Below are 6,495 nucleotides of genomic sequence, written 5' to 3'. Positions count from 1 at the left end.
GCATTTTGTAGTGGACTAATCCAAGATTTATTTATCTATTTATTTTTTTAACTTTATTGTAACATTTAATTCCAATTTAGATGATGGCTGAATTAATGTTTTTTCCTTAACATTTATTCAACAAAAAATCAACAAAAAGTGCATGTGGGTTCTGGTTTAGATGATGGTTGAATAAACATTGATATTGTGTGATATATGGTTGAAAAGCAAACGTTGACCCAACATTTTATCAACCTTGCACTTTCTGTATAATTTCTACTTTAGCTTTCAACGTAGATTCAACACTTAAGATGAACTGTATTTCAACATTGATTCACCCATGTTTTGCTATCTGGGAACCCATCATTCCTGACATGTTTATAAATAAGGGAGCGCCTTAAATTGATGGCGATACTCTGGCCTTAAAATTTTTAGCTGTAATTCTTTAGTGCATTTTAAAATGGAACCACAACTATACACTATGCAGAGTTGCACTAATGCAGTGAAATTATCTATGAATAAAAAAAGAAGTACAGTACTTGTATACATATTTCGCACCAAAACTTTTTTTTTTTTTAAATGGAAGGTAGTGAAATCAGAGGAGTAAATTGGGAGAATGCTCTGTGCTAAAGAAAAATAAAATAAACACTTCTATTGGTTTTTAATTTTGTCTTAATTTAAACTTTATCGAAAAGGTTTTGTTTTTCTTCGCTAGTATACATAATTTAAAAGTAGTAAATTGATCTACATGCAGTCCAATTTTAAGCACAATCCAGAAAACCAAGCGGCACTTAAGCAACAAGTCGCCCTTAAGAAGCAATAAATATGTCTGTCAGTACGACACCAATGTAAATGATTGTGTGTGTGCGTGTGTTGGGGTGTGTGTGTTTGAAAGGGTTGATGGGCTGTTTGTGTGAGTTGAATCCAATGCTTGTGTAGCCCACATTAAAGCTATGATTACTAAACCTGTGTATACCATTTATATGTAGTACCATATTCCCTCCATCAAGTGCCGCATCTCACTAATACATCGTCAAGGCCATTGACATGTAACATTAATTTTGCATTGAGACTCGTCCAGTGAGACTTTGCAATGAGACTCTACTTTAATAAAGTATTTGCATCAGAAAATCAATCCTCTTATTCATGTTAAGGGTATTAAAATTCAAGAAAAATAATGGGACGGAAAAATCGAGGGATTTTTATCCAATAAATTAAATGTGCGATTAACTACAAGTCAACTATGGAAAATGCGATTAATCATGATTAAATATTTTAATCGATTGACAGCACTAATATATTGTCGCTGTCGTGTGAAAAACACGCATCTCCAATTTTGGAAACTTTTTTAATCTTCACTTTAATGCGATGTCTAACGCGGAAACATGTTTCATGTAAAAATAGGAAAATGAAAAAAAATGGAGTGTATTTCACATGACAGCGACGATATATATATATATATATATATATATATATATATATATATATATATATATATATATATATATATGCCGCACCGCCAATTAAGGAAAAAAGTAAATTGCATGTTAACATGACTATCCCAGGCTGGCCAATTGGAATACATTTTGGTCCGGCCAGACAAAATGGTGAATAAACGGACGGGGTAAGGGTTCCCCGGCTGTAGGCGGAAGGCGATAAATGGACTGCAAATTTTTAGTAATAATAAATAAATGTTATAAGAAATAATTCCAATAAATGTTTAAAGCACTATCATCTTAATTATTTTTATGTTTAATTTGCACATACTGTACCTTAAATAATTCAAGCTGGAAGCTAACAAGCGCTATATGTATTTATAAGAGCAGATGATTGCTGGTGACATATGCTACTACTTACTTATGATCCGATTAATTAATTAATCGCAACTACTATTGATGACTAGCCGACTAGCAAAATAATTGTCTGTGGCTCTATAACTAACAATTCTATAGTTAACAATTGTTTTTGCATAGCCTACAATGATTTGGATAGTGCATGCTCAGCATTAAGCAATGTTATTCACATGACAGGCATAAAATTTGCCCGGGAATGCAGAAACCTGAATTCAAAACGTGTGTGTGTGCGTATGTGGTTGTTAAAATCTCCGCCGTCCCAAGTGAACCTCCTGCCACACCTTCGCCACTCTACGTAAAAGTGTCTACAGCGCCACTGCTTCCAGACAATTAAAAAAAAAAACATTTTGAGTTCCACTTGGAAGTCGATGATGTCATGAGCTTAGAAACGAGATATGAGGGATATTGTTGCAGGTTTGGGCAATGAGGAGATGAGGTGGTTGCTTCCATTGATTGGCTATTGTTTGGTTTGGAGTTAAAAAACAAAAAAAAGCAGGCCATTACACAGTCTGCGTCGAAAGAATCAATTGCTTCAAGTTGCTGATGATGTTAGCCAGACAGTGTTTTCTTTGAGGCTCACTGGTGGAGGAGGAAGCAGAGTCACTGGCAGGCATCACATAAAAAAAGCAAAGAACACAGACAGGGAGGTGGGGAGTTAGCCTCGCAAGCGTTGTCATCGCTACATCTGAAGTTTGACAGCTACCCTCAAGACAAAATGTTTCACTGCAAGAGTGGACACAGTAAAAATTGAATACATTTTTGAAAAGATAAAAGGGGAATATAGGTAGTGTTTTTTTTTTTTTTTTTTTTTTTTGGTGGTCTGACATTTCCCTTTGGGTTTTTAAAAACATGCTCAAACTGTCCATCCCTGGATACATAATAAAATGTCCTGCTGCAACATGGGCAGCTGTGGGTTGAAAAATGTAGCATGTGAAAGAAGTGCCTCGGGTTAAAATGTCCTCAGATAGGCATGAAGATATTGTCGCTGTCCAATGAAAAGCAGGTCATTTGTGTTATATGTACATTGACACTGTCTGATCATAACCTTGTAGGTCTACTCTTTATGACTTTTTAGCAGAGTTCTCCTGCATGGGCTGTTAAAAAGTTTGGAGCTAACCAATAAAAAAGGTTTAACATTGCTATTTATTGAAGAAGTACCGTTTCTGTTTTCGCCACCATAATTGACATCGAAACGCTTATTTCCACATTAGACCACACTTTCTGCAAATGCTCACAACACAGTCAAGGTAAGAGACATATCATACTTGCTTTGTTTTAACATACACGTGGGAAAACTTTGAATAACAAATGTATTATCTGAGCAGATGATGAACAAAAAGAAGAAACATGACAAATTGACTGGGGTAAGTGTGATGGATGCATGCAGGTCAAAAGACAGTTGCTAAATCAGCCAGCCAGTCCTATCCATCTATTCTTACAAGCTGGGTTTCTCCTGTTGAAATAAAATTTTATTTTGCAGCCACTTTGAATGTGTGTTTTTGTCATTGACACAAAGGTGATGATAGTCCAGTTGTCATTTATATTTTTGGACTGATCAAATCGCTATGCACACTGCAGTTCCCCTCCAAATACAAGCTTACTCTCGACCCGACCCACAAATCCAAACATATTCAGACCGCTTTGTGTGACCGCTATTTTACATTTTCGTAATATTTGTCATGTTCTACAAAAAAAATATTTGTTATAGTAGAATGTGTGTAATGTGTCATCTTCCACACCACTTATCCTGTACAGCGTTGCGAGGTGGGGCCTATCCCAGCTGACTATGAACAAAAGGCAGACTACACCCTGAACTGGTTGCCAGCCAGTAGCAGGGCACACACATAGACACAGTCACTGAGTGGGAACCGATCCCACGCTGCCCACACACAACTCAGGCGAGTGAATCACTACACCATACTACACCCATAGTAGAGTGTATTTACAAATAATGTAAAATTTTGAAAAAAAAAACAAAAAAAACTTTTGCTCTGTTCACAGGTCCAATAATTTTCTAATTCCAATGACCAGTCTACCACATCTGCAAACCACAAACTGAAACATCGGCCCTAGTTTTTGTGTCCAGTGCAAGTCTAGCGCAATGCACAGTATAAACGCCAATGTCAGACTACATGAGTGTAGCCCGATTTTGGGCCGACAGTCATGTCGCAGACAAACATAGTGTCTTGTAGCCGATTTTGAGTTGTCTTGACGCATTGTAGCCCGTGTAGTGTGACATACTCAACGATTGGTCGTTTGGCATCTGAGACGCTTCATGACCAACAAGACGCAAGTCTAGCATGTCAGAATTTTTGTTTGTCTTGCCGCATAGTGTGACATGTCCAGGGGTGCACATAACTGGTACGCAGGTATGCATGCGCAACAGAAATCATTGATGCGTACCGTCATTTGCCTCACAACGCGCATTTGTGTACCTGTCCTGTACAAGTAGTGCTAAAAAAAAAAAAAAAAAAAACTAGTGGTGCAGTGGAACGAATCATCTTTGATTGGTAAGGATCAAGCATAGGTTCAGGATGGGCACGATCCGCAGAATTGTTGGTGAAAAAAACTGCGTTCACAATAAAGCAGCCTGATTAATCCGCATTCAGTAGAGGAAGTTGAATACCCTCAAGATCACTAACTTCAAAATAAAGCTTACCAAATAATACATTTGAGTCGTTAATGCCAATGCAATGGCCTTAGTGAACCTTTAGTTTGAAGTTGGCCCACGTGGTAGCATAAACGCTAACCTGACTTCCGTTTTCGACGTATCGACAGTTTTAACGCTTGCTACTTACACCAACACAAAGCTGTCTCGAAATCATTTTCAGTCGCTAATTTAGGACACGAACAAACCGCTGCTTAATTACGATGTCATTGTATGATACGGCACAAGTCTCCGGCGTTAGTGGCTAGCAGCTGTTATCATTAGCTGGTAGTATAACAGCTGCCTCTTGGCTTATTTATTTTATTTTATTTTTACTTTTTCTATATTGTGGACCTAGATTACTTTGTAAAGTGCTGTCCATGTTTTAAGAAAGGTGCCTTAAATTGCACTCCAAGTCTTTTGTTTTGAAAAAATAAAGAATAAAGATAAAACTTTGTCTTCATATAATTCATTTTTTTCATTTTTTTTTTCGTCATCTTTTTCAAACATTCAGTTCAAAATATCTGGCTGGATACCTTGAAATGTATACACTGTACCACTTACAAAATTGCGTTAGATTGTGTTAAGTCCTAAACGTCCATATTAGATATTAGGAGGCTTTTTTTTTGTTTTGTTTTTTACGGGCAAAAACGTTTTATAAAATAAATGAAGACCAAGTTCTATTTAGCTTTTTTTTTTTTTCTTTGCTCATGTAAATAACGATCCGATCCATGACTCAAAATTCATGACCGATCCGAACCGTGACTTTTGTGATCCGTTGGACCACTAGTGAGTATCAAAGACAATCTCCTGGTACTCATGCGAGTACCGCATGAAAAAAAATATGTGCACCCCTGAACATGTCCTACGTCGTCCTTCTTTGGTTCTTTGGCATTGACCAATTGGAAGACGACCTTTCTGCTTATGGCGAGAGACTGGATGTAGCACGCACATACAAACAATCAAAAGGTGAAAAAATCAACGGACAGTAGTGGGCGGATATGCTGGAAATTATATGCAACATTTTTAACTGGGGCTACTTTTGCTAACTGCAAAAAAAAAATTGTTACCTTAAATTATTGTTGGAGAATAGGCAATCCATACTGACCTCTCCCCACCATCCAGGAACAGGTCCATAGTCTTTTATAGTCATAGTCATAGTCATAATTTTTTTTGGGGCCTTTTCAGAGCAGAGAACAAACACACATGCACATATGCCTCCATCGACTTGACAACACAGATGCTTGTCCCACCTCCCCAACAGACACGCACCGATGGACAGAATCTTGACAGAAGCACGCAACAATTGGCCGGGGTCGAGTCGGTGACGGACTTGCTGTGTGACATCTCACCCAGTCCAAGACTCAGAACGATATTATTTGGTAGTCTAACAGCGCGACCATCGGGAACAACAAAAAAGTTGTGTAGTATGAGAAGGCGTTTTGATAAAATGTGTTTTTTGTCACAAAGGCTTGAACTTTGGGTTTAATAAGCAAATTGTAGTAATGCCACAAAACACACACAGACACCTATCCATACCTAAAGTCAAGCCAGTGAATGTGTACATTCACCTATTTGTGTTACAATTTCATGTTAACGATTAATGGAACAACCACACTTTAGCATCAACCCTCAACACAAGGTGTCCTGGCAGCTCCACCAATATTAGACCTCTAAAGTAGAATGCATTGGGTAATAATAGAGACTATTTTCCTTATTACAAGTTAGGGTAGGCGGCACGGTGGTCGACTGGTTAGCGCGTCCGCCTCACAGTTCAGAGGTCGTGGGTTTGATCGTGGCTCCTGGCTGTGTGGAGTTTCCATGTTCTGCCCGTTCCTTGCGTGGGTTTTCTCCGGGTACTCCGGTTTCCTCCCACATTCCAAAAACATGCATGATAAGTTGATTGGACTCTCTAAATTGCCCCTAGGTGTGATTGTGAGTGTGAATGTTTGTTTGTCTCTGTGTGCCCTGCGATTGGCTGGCAACCAATTCAGGGTTTCCCCCGCCTACTGCCCG

The sequence above is a fragment of the Filicampus tigris genome, chromosome 1 (genome assembly GCF_054856515.1).
Source record: "Filicampus tigris isolate MCC_2025a chromosome 1, RoL_Ftig_1.0, whole genome shotgun sequence".
Lineage (NCBI taxonomy): Eukaryota > Metazoa > Chordata > Actinopteri > Syngnathiformes > Syngnathidae > Filicampus > Filicampus tigris.
Note: the sequence above shows the minus strand (reverse complement) of the source record.